Source organism: Sciurus carolinensis, chromosome X (genome assembly GCF_902686445.1).
Source record: "Sciurus carolinensis chromosome X, mSciCar1.2, whole genome shotgun sequence".
Taxonomy (NCBI): domain Eukaryota; kingdom Metazoa; phylum Chordata; class Mammalia; order Rodentia; family Sciuridae; genus Sciurus; species Sciurus carolinensis.
In genome coordinates this window covers 78,948,855-78,968,380 of record NC_062232.1, presented here as the reverse complement: position 1 = coordinate 78,968,380, position 19,526 = coordinate 78,948,855, and the positions used below count along the sequence as shown (strand labels likewise).

Genomic DNA, 19,526 nt, shown 5'->3' with positions numbered 1-19,526 from the left:
TGGGGCTGGGGTTGTGGCTCAGTGGTAGAGCACTTGGCTAGCACTCATGAGGCACTGAATTCAATTCTCAGCACCACATGTAAAAAAATAAATAAAATAAAAATCCAGTAACAAATAAAATTTTTTTTTAATTAGGTATTGTTATGAAGCCTATCAAATATATCTCTGGGTTGCAACTATACTAACCATGAAGATAAACATTTTTTTTAGATAGGAGATCGATTTGATGTCAACACACCATGTTATATTATGGAAATTAGTACTATAAGGAGGGTCTTATTGAAATAACTGCAGTATGAACCCTAAGGATGAGAATATCACAAGGTCTCTGGGAATAAATTTTTCTAGGTTTTTTACTAGAAGAAAAAAAGTAGAAAATGTGAAAGTGTCACATATGAGTCCCTTTGTGTCCCATTAAAACAACAATAGAGGATTTTCTGAACCTGCTGCATTTTATTAAAGAAGTATTTTGCATTTGCAGAGGCACTGAAAGGTTATCGAACCATTAAGCAATATAAAGGTTACTGCGTTCTTTTGAAGAATTGTATTATGTATGTTCTTGAGTAGAACTAGTTTTGGTTCATTATTCATTCAGATCATTTTTACAATATTTTAGTGTGCAATTGTCTCCAGTCCAAAAGTATTCTGAATCTCTGGTGACTTCATTTGTGAGGAATGATTTTACCAGTTATCTCCTACTCCTGACAAATGACAAGTGAGTAAAAGGAGCTAAAGTAGATATTAAGGTGGGTAACAAAAAGTATTATCTTTAACAGTAGTAATGAAAAAACAAAAGTGTTGGCCCCATACAAACAGTTGGCATCCTAGGGAAAAGAAGCCCCTCCAGGTAAGAAAACTTTGAAAATAATGTCGGTGCTTCACATACCAGCTTCAAAGAATCAAAGTTATTTTTACAAATGCCTAGGAAGTTATGTTACATAAAATCACATACCCATTATCCCCAAAGTTATAGTAGTAAGTGGATAGTGTTCTAGATAAAACTTGTGATGATCAAAGAACACAAATGACAGTTTTGTTAGCATTTAATGAAGCTAAGGTTTAGGATATTATTCTCTCTGACTTACCCTGATCCCCAAAACTGTGATGGAAAAAAATTAATCTTGTCACCAATCATTTATCACTTAATAATCTCTGATCCAAAAAGCTTGTGCCCTTTAAGATTCTCTTCAAAAGGCAGACTAAGGCAAATGCATTTTATCATGATCCTCCTCTGTATTTCCTACTTTTTTCCAAAAAAATTATCAGTGATGCAGACATGAAAATTACTTTAATAGCTTAATGTTGACTGATTTTGAGCAAATGGTCAATTCACTTTCAACAGACTAAAAATGCATCAAATTGCCAAACAGCTCAACCCCTGTATCCACTTATTCAACAAAAAAAAATGTACCGCTGTTTGCTATAGAACATGTGCACTACTAGGCACTGCAGAAATAAATTTAGAATATGCCCTCAAAATCTGTGTGGACTATGGCTCCGTGTCATATAGCTCAGAATAGTGGCAGAAGAAACAAAATAGTTGTTGAAATAGCCATTAATAATAATAATAATTAATTCCCATATGATAGCTTACATTTCTACCTAAAAAGCCTGTGGGGGTCTAGAGGAACAAGGCATCAGTCTTGTTTTCTCTCCATAAATTACTATCCTACTTAATATATCATAGTGAGAGAAGGGAATAATGCTCATTACCAGTCATCCACAAATCTTTAAAAACAACAGAGGATGATATAAGCAAGGTAAATGGAACAATATTAGTTATCTAATTTAATTCACTATCTTGGGTGATTTCTAAGGAGTGGTTTTTGATCACTCAGTAAATGTATAAAACAATAAAAACAGCCTACCCTTCATTGAGTAACTATGACATGCTAGGTGCTCTGCTACAGAGTTTCACACACATCATGTCTTAACCCTTATACCAACCTGCAAGGTAAGCATTGTCCTCCCATTTTAGAAATAAATAAATTGAGGTCTGTCACACTCAGTGACTCAGGGCCACACAGCTATAGCATGCAATTGATCAAATCACATTATGTACATATATGTATGTGGCATAATGAATTCCACTATTATGTAGAATTATAATGCACCAATTTTAGAAAGGAAAAAAATAACTCATTCCCCCTGGACATGCTGTATATCTAAGACTTGTGTAGACTGCAAGCAGAATTTAAAAATTATAATACATTATGGAATGTTTAAATAGCCTGATAGGCATGTATGTATGTTTAAAATTCAATAAATACTCAGTCCCTAAATTATTTTCAAAAAATAAAAAAAAGCCAAACTAGAAATACAGATCTGCCTGGTGCCAAAGTTTACTATTCTCTTCCACTTCACTGCTAGGTCAACATTCCACTCAGTACCTCTTAAGGTAGCCAGTACAAATCAAGGAGTATTGGGTTATCCATTATTTAGCTCTTTTATTGATGGAAAACATACCTCTCAGTAATTCATGCCTTGGTTCTACTTATTCCTTTCAAACCTACATAGAATAAGTCTAATCCTTCTAAATTAATCTTCTTTACATATTTGAAATAACTATAAGGCCCCTCCTACAAATTTTTACTTACATATTACTTTCCATTCACAGAGGCAGCAGCAAAAGATGAGGGTCACAGCAGTGTGGATCATGACAAAACGAGTGGTAGTAATTAGAATGACAGTAAGACAATAATAGGCCATGAATATATAAGGAATGTATCAAAGCCAGGAAATCCTCTCTCTCAAGAAAAGCTTATTAACATAGTTTTTTTGATTCTACTAAACCTGATTTTTCTAGCCGTCACACGAATGTGCCTCTAAACAGATTATACAGAACTCGAGTTTCGTGTAGCAAAAGCAATCATGACTGCAGGCAGAATTCATACAGTACTTTGAGACACAGGATCAAATCTGTACCAGATTCTTTTAAAATAAAAAATACAGATCTTTCATTTGTTAGACTGTACAAAATACTACTAAAGAACACTAAATAGCTTATCAGAAAAAAATATTTGCAGTAAGGATTCATTCAGCCAGAAAGTGTGCAGTTTTAAATGCAAATGATAATATTCAAGATATGTATATTTTATCATTGCTTGCTTTGTTAAATGTGTGAAATGAAAAGTTGGAGCAACTGATTACAAATACAATTGGATAAACTTATACATTTGCTTTAGTTCGATGTTTGACTTTGATTGATTATTGCAGGCTTCATAATTAAGGGTACTCAAATTAAAACAGAGTTACTGAGGAGACCCAAAGAAATGCATTGCCTGATGCAAATCCTCTTTTTCTTTCTACCACTGCCAGGATTCCACAGGATCACCAATAAACGGTGTTTCTGCTTTAATTTATACTTTATAGCAAATGAAATTAGATTAAATTACAAAGACTAAAGGTAAAAAGAGAAATATTCTTGCCATATTCATATCTGTATCAAGAACTCCACTAAATGAAATTCACCCCAAATAATAATTGTAAATGCATAGTTTCCTTCTTTCCTTACATGGAATCATTATTTGTTAATCAGGTTTAACAGAGACAGAAACAGGGAAAAATTATGAATCATCTCATTAAAGAAAAGAATAACACATTCCTGCCTTTTGAACATGGAAATGGTGCTTCATCAATAAATTGACTTTCCATACACTTTAAGAGAAAGTCCACCAACATGTTAATGCTCCTTAATTTATTAATAGCTTGTCCTGTTCAAGAGCAGTTAACCTTGGTTTGGGCCAGTAGGATTAATTTTATTTTAATCAGGTAGCCAAACTAGTGTCTATGTGAAATGTAATCAGTATATATTTGAATAGGACTCTGTACCTAAATATCTCTGAAGGGACAAGTCATCAACTAGTAAACAATATGCCACTTACAAAGAAGGACAAACAATGTTGGACAGCTATCATTTCAGTTTGGAAGAAAAATTGCAATGCTACCTTAAGATATTTACGGCATTTTCTAGTTTAAAAATCCAGGAAGAAAAATGAGAAATTTATGACAGGAAGACAAAAATCTTTTTATAAGGAGAGGCTTTTGCCACTAAAAATGTTTAATGATTAACTACCTCCAGGATAAGTGGGACCAGCCCATATGTAAAACCAGATTAATGACAGGCTGAGAAGAAATGTGTTTTCCTTACCAAAGTGTTTTAAAGTAAATCTTCAAATATTATTTTTCATATTTCATAACCATAAGTGAATTATAAGGAGAATGTTAAAGCTTGCTAGCTTTTAAGAGCTCTGCCCTGTGTAATGAATAGTGTGTTCAGTGTTTTCAATGAATGAGGGGGGTTCAGAGAGGGTTAGCGTATTGATGTGAAATAACCTCCCTCTGCAAAATGCTAAGTAGCCCTGAAAAATCTGTGTCAACATAAATCTCCTACACTCATTTGGGTTTACTGTTATCCGCAAAACCATATGAAATCAAGCTATCCTCATGTACTATTGTGGGTTAGGAATTTGATTGACCAAATCAAATAACCATTTACATCTTCAGACCCCACATGTAAACCAACAAAAATTTTGCTCCTTACATTAAAAATGCCATTTATTTTTTATGTAATCTCCTTTTGGCTGAAGCCCAATCAAAAACCTGACTTGCTTCAAAATAAAGGAAAAGCAAAATAAATGACTCACTGAAGAATATTAATATCATGTAAAAGGTGTGACACTGATGGCGACATTTAAATTGTACATTAAAGCAAGTAAGCTCAATGAAAAAAAGCCACTTGACCTATGTAAAGCTTGTGCATAACTGAAAAAAAGAAGTGATTGATGGCCATTTAAATGGTTACAATATGTTTTCATTTAGCATGTATAGTCAAGAATTATGAATGTGGATTTTGTGTGTGTATTGATGGAGCAGTTTTGAAATTCATCTTTGTACTACTTATGAAATATGTTTTCTAATAAAATTAATGGTGTAACAAATATTACAGAAAGAATAATGAAAGTACTTATCGGCATATCTAAAAGGATATGTGCTTTGGAGGAGTCAGAGAAACATGTATTTGGATGTTACTCTGCTGCTCATTTACCATATAATTAAGCAAGTGGTTTAACCTCTCCAAGCCTCAATCTCTGGTAACCTACCTCACAGGGCAACGTGAGGATTTCAAAAATTGCACCACTCAATTAATGCTAGTATTCTACTCCCTTTCAAGTGCCCTCAAGTATTTGTGAAGTCCCTTCATATTGACAAATTATTGATATGTCAATCAGTGAAAGTTTTCACACATCCAATAACACAGGTTCCCTAAAGTCCTCTGCTAAGCAGTACTGTTAGCCTACACCCAATCACTATATTTCTTTTGAAGAAAAGTTCCAAAATTCATAGTTTTTACTAATTAAGAGTCTTTTCTAATACTCTTAGTATTAAGAAAAAGCATTAAGGAAATCTTAGTATTAAGGAAAAGTCATCTTTTCCTAACTCACATTTTATGTGGGTACACTTCTTGGAGTTTAGTATATAACAACACAAGAATATCAATAATAACCTTCTCAAAGTTTAGCATATACCAACACAGGAAAATGGAAATGGCAACACAATTAAACTTGGGGAAGGAAAGCAAGGACTGTCATGTGGAAATACCTGCACCACAGTACCTGTCATGTTTGAATCAGTTATCTAGTTACCAAAGACTGTTGTTACCTCCTGTCTCCATCAAAGTATATTTCTGTACTCTGAGTTCATACCTTTAAATCTAAGGAGGCATTCTTCAGTCACACCTGGATTAAGATCCCAGCTCTGCCATTTATTATGTGAACAATTTGGGTAATTTGATCACTGGGCTTCATTTCATCTCTAAAATGGGGATATTTCACCAACTGCAGAGCAGTATTGCCAGTACTAGATGAAATAATGTATGCAAAGCACCTAGCTGGCATTTAATAGATGTTATTTTCTTTCCATATGGCACTACTAAGTTAGGATCCCCAAAGGAATTTCAATGGGTTTCAAAAGCAACAAATGATATATAACTCCACAAATATTTACTGCATACTTACTATATACTACTCTAGTGCTGGGGTTGCAGATATAAATGAAATATGCATAGCATCTAGATGCTCGATAAATGCCAGTTACGTTTACTTCCAACACAAGAAGTTTACCATCAAAAAAAGTAAGAGATGTGCATTACTACATGATGTAAAAACCAAGACATGAATGAATGAAAAAGTGTCAAGAGAATGCAAAGAGTAATTCCAATAGAAGAAAGGGGCATTATGGATGCCAGAGATGACACTGGATCTTTAGGGTAGTTTGAAGAAGGAGAACATTTTGTGAAAGGGGAAAATCATGAATAGAGGCAGGAAATTTCATAGTGAATTGGGAAATTATGAATAACAAAGTTAGACTAAAGTGCTGGGTGTTCAGGTTTGCAGGGAATGGATAGCAAGGAGAAAGGGGATAAGTTTAGTCAGTTTTTTTGTCACTCTGACCACAAGACCTAATGAGAACAACTTAAAGGAGGAAAAGTTTATTTAGGATCATTGTTTCAGAGGTTTAGTTCATGGTCGGGCGACTCCATAGGTCTGGACCCCAGGTGAGGTGGAATATCATGATGGAAGTGTTTGACGGAGTAAAACTGCTCAGGACATGGCAAGCAAGAAGCAGAGAGAGATCTAACTGCCAAGGATAAAATATAAACCCCAAGGGCAGGCCCCCAGTGACCTACTTCTAGACACACCCTACCTGCATTCAATTACCACCCAGTTAATCCATATTAATGGCTTAATCCACTGATTGGGTTATATCTCTCTCATAATCTAATCATTCACTCTGAAAATTCTTGCACTGTCTCATGCATGAGCTTTTGGGGTCACCTAATATCCAAACCATAATAGATAATGTTGAGGAATGGAAGGTTTGGGGATCAGGCTGCTAAAGACACTGTGCTAAACCACAAGGAAACCCATGATTAGCTTTATTTTTAGAATGATAACTCCAGAAGCACTTCCATGGGATAAGGGTACAATCTGGGAGGTTCTCCTAAACGTTCTGGTCTAAAAGTATGGAAGTATGGGAAGGATAAGTGAAGGCAATTATTTCAAAAGCTATTTCATCAGAGTTTGAAATATGGACAAATCAAACACAGAAAACCAGCTTCATTCAATTCGTGAGTTTTTTCTCTGTTTGCTCTCTTTTTCTCAATTTGTTCTGAACAATCACAAGATGGGCTTTTCATTACCTTATTTGATAAGAGGATAATGAAAGCATGACAGTGAAGGGACAGGCTCTATGTTTAGAATACATGTTCAAAAGGAACAAAATCCATGTTATGAACCAATAAAAAGGAGATGTTGTTCAATCCAGAGAATACATGGACAATTTATGTTCAATCTGCAAACAAGTAGTTCTGGTTATTTGTGACTTCAACGGAATGTGGCTTAAATGACTAAGGAAGAGCTAGAGGTTATATTTGTCCATTTTCATTGTATTATGAAATACTTGAGGCTGGGAGACTTTATAAGGAAAAGAGGTTTATTTAGCTCTGGTTTTAGTGGTAGAAAGTCCAAGATCAAGCAGCCCCACTGGATCACCTCTGGTGAAGGCCTCATGCCAGGAGTATACACAAGAAAGAAAATCACACCACCAAAAAGGAAGCCAGAGTGTGACTGGGAGCCAACTTTGCTCTTTTAATAACAACCCTCTTTGAGAACTAACTCTAAAGTCCCACAAGAACTACTTTAATCCCTTCTGAGGGAGGGGCCTCAATGACCTAGGACTTCCTACAAGACCTCACCTCTTGAAAGTCTACCCCACTTTCCAACAACATTACACTAGGGGCCAAACCTCCAACACATGAACCCTTGGTGAACGCACTCAAATCATATCCAAACCATAGCACAGGCAAGAGACATTAAATAAGAGAAATGGTATCAACAGAACCATCACCAATGATGTATGGTATCTCCATTCCATTAGATATCCAGACTGGAAAAGAAGGAAAGCTTACATATCCAAAATGAATAAACAACATGGAGAAAGGCAACTTCAAGATAGAAAGAAATCTGAAACGGCCAACCTTACTGTACAACACAGGCCCTTTAATGAATCCGAGCCTCATTCCCTCATGGACAAAATTAGGATGTTAAATATGATACATGAATCTCAATGGAGAATAAAAGTTACCTTATCCCAGATGGGGGGGGGGGGGTCGATTAGGTCCATGAGATGAATTTCCCCTCCCAAACTACAGAAGACAGCTCCTCTCACTTGGACATTCTATTAATGCCTTAATAGGCAGGTTTGTCCCATTTGGTGAGCCCCTGGCACTATTTTCAGTGCACTGTATCATTAGGGATACAGAGATAGAAAATAAATCAAGACTAAATCTACACTAGCCAATAAGGTGGCCACTACTCACATGAAGCAACTGATCACTTGAAATGCACCTAGTTGAAACTGAAATGTGCTATAAATATAAAATACATACCATATTTTGAAGAGTTAATATAAAAAAGATGTGATATATCTCATCAATAATTTTATATTGATTATATATTGAAATGGTAATGTACTCAATACACTGGATCCACTAAAATATATTATTGAAATGAATTTCTCCTGTTTCTTTTTGCTTTTTAAATGTGGCTTCCAGAAAATTTTAAATTACATATGTGGCTCACATTATATTTCTTCTAGACAGCTCTGCTCTAGATGAAATTTTTACATTCCTTCTGGTGCAATAATTCTATGCTATCAAGACTTCACCATTAAAAGTAAAGTATAACTAGGTCTTGCATCTTTGTTGGGAAAAATACAAAAATCTAAAACAAAAGATCAAAAGTAAAAGACTGACACTAAATAACAAGCTGCCATTAAATAGCACCAAATACAAAAGAGCATTATAAGTAATAACATTAATTTTAAGAAAATGAAATTTAAGTTTATTACTTAAAAGCATTTGCACTGACAGTAGGAAAGAAAAGTTCATGCCCAAGGTAAAATATTCTTTTGCTTCAATTAAATTCTTAAATTAATGTTGAACATAATTTGACAAAAATTAGGCATTTAATTGTTTTAGGAAGTTAATTGTTTTAGAAGTCACTCATTGGCATAGAAAAAATTAAGTCTCTTTAAATTAAAAATGACAATGTACCATTTTTCTAAGAAGTAATTAAACCAGAGTTGGCAATTTAACATAGAGAGACTCTCTATAATATTTTACTTCCAGAATACAGGCAGGACATTTTAGTTATAAAAGGTAAGAGCATTAAACTTCATTATACATTATGACCAAAAGATGAATGCTTTAGAAACAGGATATGGGCAAAGAGAGACATTTAAGTGCAATGAGGGGAGCAGTGTAAGCATTTAGGGGAATGACACTTAAAACTCTCTGACCATGAATAAAGGCTTCCATTTTGGAGTCAGACTAACTTGGTTTAAATGGAGTCTGCCAGACTCCAAATTGTAAGCATTTCATATACCTTCATGTATGTAGATGATTAGAATTATGTACTTATATATAAACACACACACACACACACACACACACACACACAAATCACCATTTGGCCAAACTTCTTTAATGAGTAATTTATAACTGCTTTCTTACAATATATTCCAGAACACATATTTGCCAAGCTGTATTTATCATTTTGCCCTGCTAACTAATCCTTTTCTTACCATTTATCTAATGCTTCTCATGTATCTCTTGGAAAATCTGATACTATATATGATATTGATGTACTGTGGATTTTAACGGTATTTCTTCCTAATTAACAAATGAGAATTAGTTATATGAAGCTATAAGGATTCAAATATATAGCTAAAATTTTGATGGTAAATATTAGAATCCAAATTTTCTGGCAGGAGAACTACCTCCTCTGATAGCACATTTAAATACTGACTTAGGGAAATTCATTATAATTCTGCATAGGCTTAGCTCCAATATTAGAAACATGCCTCTAGGCTCATTTGTACAAGAATTTCTTATTCAGCATCTCAGCTGCACAGGTTTCCACACAGAAATGAGCAGGTAAAAATGGTTAGAGCTTCATAATGAGTCAACATTAACATAATTACTTTCCATTTCATCTATTACGGTACACTGTTTGACTCTCTCATTTCTTTTCATTTCAATCATTCCTTTAGAACACCCACAAGGCCCTGTTAAGGAAATGAGACTTTAGAGGCTGTACTATAGAAACTGAGGTGAGCTAAATAGTTTTGTAATTTTCCCTTAGAAATGATCAAATGTTCCACACTAACATAAATGGTGTAATTTTGTACTCTAATATATATTTCTTTACATCTCTTAAAACAATGTATACAATTAGATAATGACATGAAAATGATTTACTTTGGCATCACAAAATGTGACTATAAAACAACTATCCTATTTTTGTTTTTTAACAAACAGAACTTAATCATCCAAATGTGCATTGTCTATCACAGTTATCTCAGGGGCTATATACTTACTATAATTATGCTGCCACTGCTACAAGCATTTCTGAACATCTTTTTTTGGATGAAGAAATTACCTTCAGGGACAGTTTCTCACCCAAACAATAAAACATGTCTCATTGCTTTATATTTTAAGGCCAGGATTTGATCAATTTAGTCACTCGTCTTAATCATCAAACTTAAGGCAGAAAATTTGGGCTATTTCCAAAGGTTATTTTCACTCTCAGCAGACAAAGATTTACTTCCAGCAAGGATATTTTAGAGAAATGCCACTTGGGTTCAACTATAACCTCCTGAGCTTACTACCATGTAACTTATGGGCAATTTACTTAAATTCTGAGTCAGAATCTCCTAACTTGAAACATGAAAATTATATTGTCTACTCTCAGGCACATAATGAGGTTGTCTGGTAAATATGGCATTTGTAAGAGTAGTAGTATGGTACCCAATATGATTGATGGATGGATATAATGCACTTATACTATGGGAAATGAATTCAAAAAGCCATGAAATAAAAAGAAAAAAAAAAAAACGTAAGTATGGTCAAAAGTTCTGATATGCAACAATGGTCCAAAAAGGCCCATTGTGTTTCCATAACAGAATTATTCCATTTGATAAAATAAACACATCCCTGAAAGCAGCATAAACATTTTTATAACCAAAATCCAAAGCCCTTTTTTACTTAGAATAATATGATCAAAACTCTAGAGCATCTACTATTTCTACATACTATCTTAGGCCCTGGAGGAAAATAAAATACATTTTCTGCCTTTAAGGAGGTAAACTGTTTAAATAGTTGGTTTGGTGGTTTCTGTTTTGTTTTCCCAACCATAAGGCTTCACTACCACACCTTGAAATTAATTTCTTGGTTGCTCTCTCAGCTACACACACACAGTAAGCCACTAAAAAGATGTAAACCATAAATGTGAGCATGTTCATGAACCTATTTATAAGGCCCCTTTGGGAACTGGTCATTAAGCTAACATGATTTATAGTTCAGATTTTTAGATACATATTTCACAAAATAAAAAACCCTTACTTAATAATTAAATAATAAAGTAATTAAAGATAAGTGGATATCTAAAATACCAATGCCTGTCTTCCCAGTGACATCATTTTACTTTGAAGAATGCAAATAAAGGGATATTTTACATGTAAGTTTTACTTTACTACTATTTTCACTAGAATGTCTCTATTTCTTATATTAAATATACCTATAAAACTGCTTTAAAATGAAATTAATCAAGTGCCTATGATTGGAAGTTGAGAAAAATAGAGCCATCATGCAAAATAATATTTTGCAGCTATTTTTTTCTACTCTATAATGAGAATAAAGAATTAGTCTAGGTCAGCCTGATTACTTAGCCTATCAGAGGAAAGAAGAATAGTTAGTCATTAATTATATTCATTAAATTATGCAAAATCCAAGACTGTTTTGCTAATAAACTAAAGTATAACTAGCTATATAATTATATGGAAATCAATATGCCTTTGAGAATAGTCGTTTATCAAAAGAAAATTCATTCCATAACCAAACAGCATTTTATGAGTACCTTAAACTCTAGATAACAGAAGTTCTCTAAATCATTGGATAATATAATCCTATCAGGCAAGGACTTGGAGCATAAATTCCTGCCCAGATTCCAAGGTCCTTACCATGGATGCTGTTAAAAGATTCCATCTTTAACAACAGGGGTTCAACTACAAAAACTAGGCTGATGCTCAAGTATGATACATAGCCATCACCCTCCCAAATACAAAATATTTACTAAATTTAAAAAATTATTTTAAACATAAAATCTAAAAGAAAACCTAATAAGAAATATATTTCCAAGGAGACAAATGTTTAAAATTTATAAAATATAGAAAGATCTTTCTTTCTGATTTGGCATTAGGCCAATGGGATAAGAAAAGGTAAAGGATAATTTCAAAATGCTTTTAACTCCACCTATTTTGGAATGATGTTTAAAATCACCAAACATGGATTTTCCATCCAACTCAACTATCTTTAGGTGTTTGTTTTCACTGTTTTCTTCTTCTTCTTTTTCTTCTTCTTTTTTTAAGGATGTTGAGAATTGAATTCAGGGGTGCTTTACCACTGAGTTACATCCCTAGTACTTTCTAGTTGTTGCCCCCCCGCCCCCCGCCCCCCGCCAGACAGGGCCTTGCTAAGTTGCCAAGGTTGGCCTTAAAATTGTGATCTTCCTGCCTCAGTCTCCTAGAGAGCTGGGATTACAGGTCCATGTCACAGCTCAAGGCTTTAGATGCTTTTAATATTCTCATGGGTTAGCCTAGAGGACCATGGGGAAGGAGAGAAATATCCTTCTTCTCTATTTGAAAGAAGGGTTGTTGAAAGAAATTACTTCATATACTAAAAGTACTTAAAACTCAGCACATAATAAGTGTTCAATTAACATTAGCTGCCACTGTTATTACTGTTGTTACTCTTAATTCCTTGGGCACACCCTCTGTTTGGATTGGGCCAGTTTTCTCATTGCTACTTTTTTTAAATTGCATTTTTGTTGTTGTTCTCCCAAGAGCATAAAGTCCAATTAAACTATGTAATTAACCTCTCAGCAGATCAAACAGTAAAATTTTAACTTCCTTGAAATAAAGATATTTTGAACTTTTTTTTGTATTCTCCACACATCTAATTATAGTGTTGTGTGAATTAACAGAAGCTCAACAAATAACTGTTGGTCAACTAGTAGACTTGTCTTTTTTTTTCCCAGCAAGCTCTACAAAGGAGTGTGCAATAATAGCTAACCAATCTGGTCTCAACCTTTTTCATTTTAGTTTTTATTAAGAAATATTATTTTGTAAATACGGTAAAAAAGTAAAAGCAATGTTTACCAAGTATGTCCTTTTTAACCAATATAGCATACTACTAAAATGTAAAGGTCTCCATCTTTATTACATATATAAAGAATTTTCAAGGTTGTATATAATATATGTTCCATTTTTCACCATGTTGATTTTGATATTTATTTGGATTATCATATCTGGTCATTTTATTAAACTCATGCATAAATAATTATTAAAGGGGAAAGTTCAGAATTAATAGAAATTTAAAGAACGGGAGACTATGATAACTATTTCAAAATACTTCTACAAGATGTATCTCAATTTATTTGGCATAAGTTGATGCAGATCAGCAACCAAGATATAAACACATAGCACAGTCTAACTATGGTTGAACTTAATAAACAATACTTAAATCAAAACATTCCTTAACATACTAGGTGTTCTGGACACCTAAGAAACTCTATTGTCTTAAACATGATGCGGCAATAAACCCCTTTGAAAAGTCATCGGATTGAGTAAGTGAAAGGATATGTACCTATTTGATTTTTCTAAACTCTCCATTATATAATGCAATATGTATATTTTTTAAATACCTGAACCTAATTCTTTAAATACTTTGACCAATCTTCAATAGGCCTGTATTGACTTCCTATTAAAATTCAGGTATTATTCTTCTCTTTTTAGCAAAAGGTTGTGAAAAGGAACCAAAAAAACCACATATTTAAAATACACTAAATCATAATTTCCTTCTTTAACTATAGTTTTAAATATAGCTTAATTAAAAGTAAATATTTAATATTAAGTTTTAAAATATTACAGAGCATAGGAAAACAAAATTTTCATTCAAATTTTCTCAATATATTCTGTATATGAAACACTTATACCACTTCGCAGATCATTTAATTCCAAAAACCTTTCAACTGACCCTTCCACGTACTCTAGGTCTAAATCTGTGCCTGCATAAAGAATGTCCTATATCTGTGCCTCCCTCCAAACTGTATGCATTTCTAAGGAATGCAAAAAGAGAAAAAAAGGCAAAAACAAGGAAATTAATGACATATATATATATATATACATGTTTAAGATACTACAAATAACAAAAAGTTAAATGGAAAGTTATTCCCTAAAATCAATACTTCTTCCTTTTGCTTGCAAATCATACACAAATGTATGTTCATATTTACCTCAAAATAATTTGGCAAACAGTATTAAGATAAAATATCTTGTCACTTTCCCTTAAAATCATTTTATATCTAACTAAAAGTAATATGAAAACTCAATTTCCAAACTGGGAAAGGCCCAGAATGATTGCCAACAGTAACTCTGAGAGGTCATGGACAAGGATCAGTAATATTTATTTAGAAATGTATTATCCTACAAATGTTATGTTTCTTTCTAAGTACAAAGTGATATAAAAATCTTTTTGTGGTCTGCTCCTACAGGCTTGGCACTTAACTACCCAGAACATTTTGTTACTAGTAAGCTTAGAAATTTTTATCATGCAACCTCCTCTATCAGATAGTTAATTAAAGAAGAAAATATTAGTACTGTTACCAGTACTTGAGGAACCCCACTCTGTTCTTCTTTATGCAGAACATAATATTTATTCTGCTTTATTCTCCTTTTTTTTTTTTTTTTTGGCTCCTTTCTAAATTGGTTTCCTTCTCCATGTGATTATATAATATAAACCATCCCATATTGACTCAACTGTAATATTAGTCATGGCACTTGGTCAAAATGTACATGAGGGCACTTGGGAGACAATTTTAAGTTATACAAGTAATACATGTACACAGAAAAATAAATCAAACAACACATAAACCTATAATGTGACAAGTAAATATCCCTCTGTGCAGAATAGACCATTATTAAGAGGTTTTTATGGATCATTTCATATATTTTAATAATACATATGTGCTGCAGATATATATTATATATACAATGCACACACAGTCATATACTTCATAACAATATTTCAGTCAGTAATAGACCACATATATGATGGTAGTCCCATAAGATTATAATGGACCTGAAAATTTATTATCATCTACTGATATCCTAATATAATGCATTACTCCTGTGTTTTGGGTGATGCTGGTGTAAACAAACCTACTATGCTGTCAGTTATATAAAAGTATAGCATATGCAATCATGTATAGTACAAATACTTGATAATAAGTGACTATGCTACTGGTTATTCCATGTATTATTTTATTAGTCAGGGTTCTCTAGAGGAACAGAATCAACAGGAAGTATGTTTATAAAAAGGGAATTTATTAGATTGGCATACACAACCAGAAGCTGGACAGTTCACAGGCTAGAGAGCTGGAGAAACCAATAGCTGAGCAGTCCAAGACACTGAAGCCTCAGAACAAGAGAGTTGAACAGTGCTATCCTAGTCTGAGACCAAAGGCTTCTGGAAACTCCCTGAAGAATCACTGGCAGAGTCTGCTTTGGAAGAGTGAAGGAGCTAGAGTCTGATATCCTCAGGCAATTGCAGCAGTACTTAAGAAGCTATTGGAGGGCTGGGGAGATAGCTCAGCTGGTAAAGTGCTTGCCTCATAAGCACAAGGCCCTGAGTTCGATCCCCAGTACTGAAAAAAAAAAAAAAAAAAAAAAAAGAAGCCATTCGAGAAGAATGGAGCTTGTATCTACAGCTGCTTCTTTGTTCTTCCAACTTTAATTGCAAGTCACCATTCTATTGGACAGTGTCGACCATACTTAGGGAGGGTCTCCACTTCAGTTGGCTATCCCACATGCCAATCATTCCTAGATAAACCCTCACTGACATACCCAGAAGCCTCTTAATCTTCCACCTCTCTTAATTCAATCAAGTTGATGATTCAGATTAACCATTACAATTATACTATACTTTTTATTGTTATTGTAGAATGAACTCCTACTTATAAAGTTAACTATAATATAGTCTCAGGCAGGTCATAAACAAGGGATTCCAGAACAAGTCATTGTTACCATAGGAGATGACAGCCCCATACATTTTGCCCTGTAGACCTTCCAGTGGGACAAGATGTAGAGGTAGAAGACAGAGATACTAATGACCCTGATCCTGTGTAGGACTAGGCTAATGTGTGTTTGTGTCTTAGATTTTAACATCAAAAAAAAAGTTAAGAAAAGGAAAAAAATTAGGCTATGACCACACAGTCCAGGTGTTTAGTAGGTTACACCACCTAGGTTTGTATAAATACACTCTAAAAAAGTTCACACAACAAAATCACCTAATAAAAATATGCCCATAACTGGCACATGATGTGTGTATATATGTATATACATATATATGAAAAATTAAACCTATTTTTTTCAATAATAACAGCATTAAGAATTGCTTCTCATCAATATTTCTGGTTCTCCTCCCTAGAGAGACATGGTAGAATTGTGCTTCCCTAGCCCCAGAAGTTAGGTGTGGCTATGGGATTGATCTTTGACAAGGCAATATGAGTAGAAGCAAGGATGGTGCATCTAAGATGGAAGCATTTAAGATGCTATTCAGCATCTTCTACTTCTTTTTGTCATATGGTGAAGCCCAGGACCCTGAATCAGAATAACATGGGCCAGAGACCCTCAATGACATGTAGTCAGCGTGTAGCATGACCAATAAATAAGTCTTTGTTTACTAGAGATTTGGAGGTTAATATCACAGTGTATCCTAGTTTATTCTCTCTAACATTACACTCTGAAGTAGATACATATCAGCAAATTCAGACAGACTTCATCCACAGGGATGTTTTTTTGGAAGAATTAATGATTATTTTAATTCACTTGATCAACAAGTATTTTCTGAATGTTTAGCATGTCCTAAAATACTGCCTTGAGTGCTTCCAATCTTAAAGTTCATTTAATTCCCACAAGTCCATGAGGCAAGTTCTATCTTTGCTCAGAGTTTCATAGATAAGGAAAGAGAAACACATGGAGATGATGGTGAAATTGTTCCCAAGTACCCACAGATAGTAAATATACAGGACCTGAATTTGAACCCAAGTTTGGCTCCAGAACCAATGTTTTTAATTACCAAATTATACCACCTTTCCAAATTCCAGAGAAACATAACTCATAAATATGCAAGGAAATGCCATATACTAATAGCTACTATGATGACAATAAAACATAGTAATATGATGGGGAGTGGAAGCTACTTTATGGTGTGAAGTAAGGAAAGGCTTTTTTAAGGAAGTGATACTTAAACTGACACTTGGATAGCAAGGGTCAGTCATGTAAAAAGCCTGGGGAGGGTAAGAATTCCAAACAGAGGGATTAGGTAGTAGGGAAGCTCTGAAGCAGAAATGATGGGTATATTCCAGAAACAGAAAAAAGGATGGATAGTGTGGTTGGAGCACTGTGGACCAGGGGAAGAGTGAGAGAAAATCTATTTTACCAATCCTCCAATGAGGGATAACATGGCCTGCATCTGATATTCTTGTATATGTATCTTCATAAATTTCTATAGGATTAAGCAAAGGATAAATCCTAAGAACTGGAATTGCTGGGCCAAGTTTTGGCAGATAAATAGGTACCAACAAAAGAGAGTGCTTACTTCCCATACCATACAAAATAAACCAATCCCCAAAACCCACAGGCTTAGTGATCTCTCTGATATGTGAATGGTGACTCAAAATGGGGGTGGGGGTAGAGGTTCACCAGATTGGACAGCAGGGCATGAAGGGAAGGGAAGGGAAGAGGGATGGGAATGGGAAAGACAGTAAAATGAATGGGACAAAACCTTCCTATGTTCATATATGAATAAACGACAAGCATAACTCCAGATCACATATAATCATAAGAATGGGAATACTCCATGTATGTACAATATGACAAAATATGTCCTGTTATATATAACTAAAAAGAACAAATGAAAATAAAACCTTTGCCAATTTGTTAGATTTTTCTAAATGTTATGCCATTGCTGGTTTAATCTAAACTTGTTTAATTTTGTTTGAAGTTAAATCCTTTTCATATATTTATTGCTTATTTGTATTTCTTTAGTTCTGAAGTACAACTTTAGGGGCTTTGCCATGTTCTAAACTGGGATTTTACTTTGTTTATGCTTATTTTATTTTAAAAAGCCTTTGTATATTAACATCATGAGCCTTTGTCAATGTGTTGCAAATATATTTTTTTCAACATGTAATGTAGCACTTACTTTTTCTTATGATCCTTTTATCACCCAATTTTGGAAATTGAATAATAACTGATCTTTACTGAGTTCAAATACATCTTTGATCATACACTAAATTCCCACATGTATTAAGGTCTATTGCTAGATTCTCTGTTCTGTGCCATTAATCTATTTATTCCTAAAACAGATCAAACCATTTTAATTACTATATCTTTAACTTCTTTTTTATGTATTCAGTAGGAGTATTTTTCCTTCACTACATTCCTGTTCCAGTTTTTTCCCTGGTTATTCCCATGTTTATTCTTCCAAATAAAATTTCACATCATGCTGCCAGTTTCTAAAATAAATCCTGCTGAAATTTTATCGGTATGTTATTGAATCTTTGTGTTATTGATATAATAAACAGGACTTGTTTTTATTACTAACCATTTAACTCATTATTTGTATATGGAAATGCTATTAACTTTCACATATTTTCATCAGATATTCATATAATATGCAAATAACTTTATTTATTTATTTCTAATATTTATATTTCTCTTATCTTTTTGCATCGGCTAATATAGACTGTCATCTCTCTTCCAAAAAAAGTGGGACAAAGAGGTTAGAAAATAATGGTGATTATAAATACCATGGTCTTGCTCTTGAGTTTAATGGGAATTGTTCAAGTGCTTCCTCACTATACATAAGGGTAACATTTGCTTTGGGATATACACTTTTACCATGTTAACAAAATAAATACTACTCCTATTGTGTTCATTTTTTAAACTAGAAAATATGCTGAATTTTACCAAAGATCTTTTTGTTGGTTCTTCCTTCCTTCATTCTTTCCTTCCTTCCTTCCTTCTCCTTGGTACAGGGGAAACCCAAGGGTGCTTAACCACTGAGCGACAGCTTCAGCCCTTTTTATTTTGAGACAGGGTCTCAATAAGTTACTGAGGCTGGCTCTGAACTTGCAATCCTCCTGCCTCAGCCTCCCAAGCCACTGGGATTACAGGCATATGCCACTGTGCCCGTAATCAAAGACCTTTTGAAAATACATATTGAGTTATGTGTTTTTTTCTTCCCATGACATTCTTAAGTCCAAGTAGAATGCATCCAACAAATTTCATTTCTCTACCTATCTATACTCCAAAAAAATCCAAACATATTATTTAGGTACTAT

At 33.8% G+C, this 19,526-nt stretch overlaps 1 protein-coding gene across 6 annotated transcripts in view; it reads right to left on the bottom strand.

Moving 5' to 3' along the window:
- The window catches only part of Diaph2 (diaphanous related formin 2), an 831,244-nt gene that overhangs the window by 682,896 nt on the left and 128,822 nt on the right, over window positions 1-19,526 (bottom strand). The gene's annotated exons all lie outside the window — the stretch shown is intronic.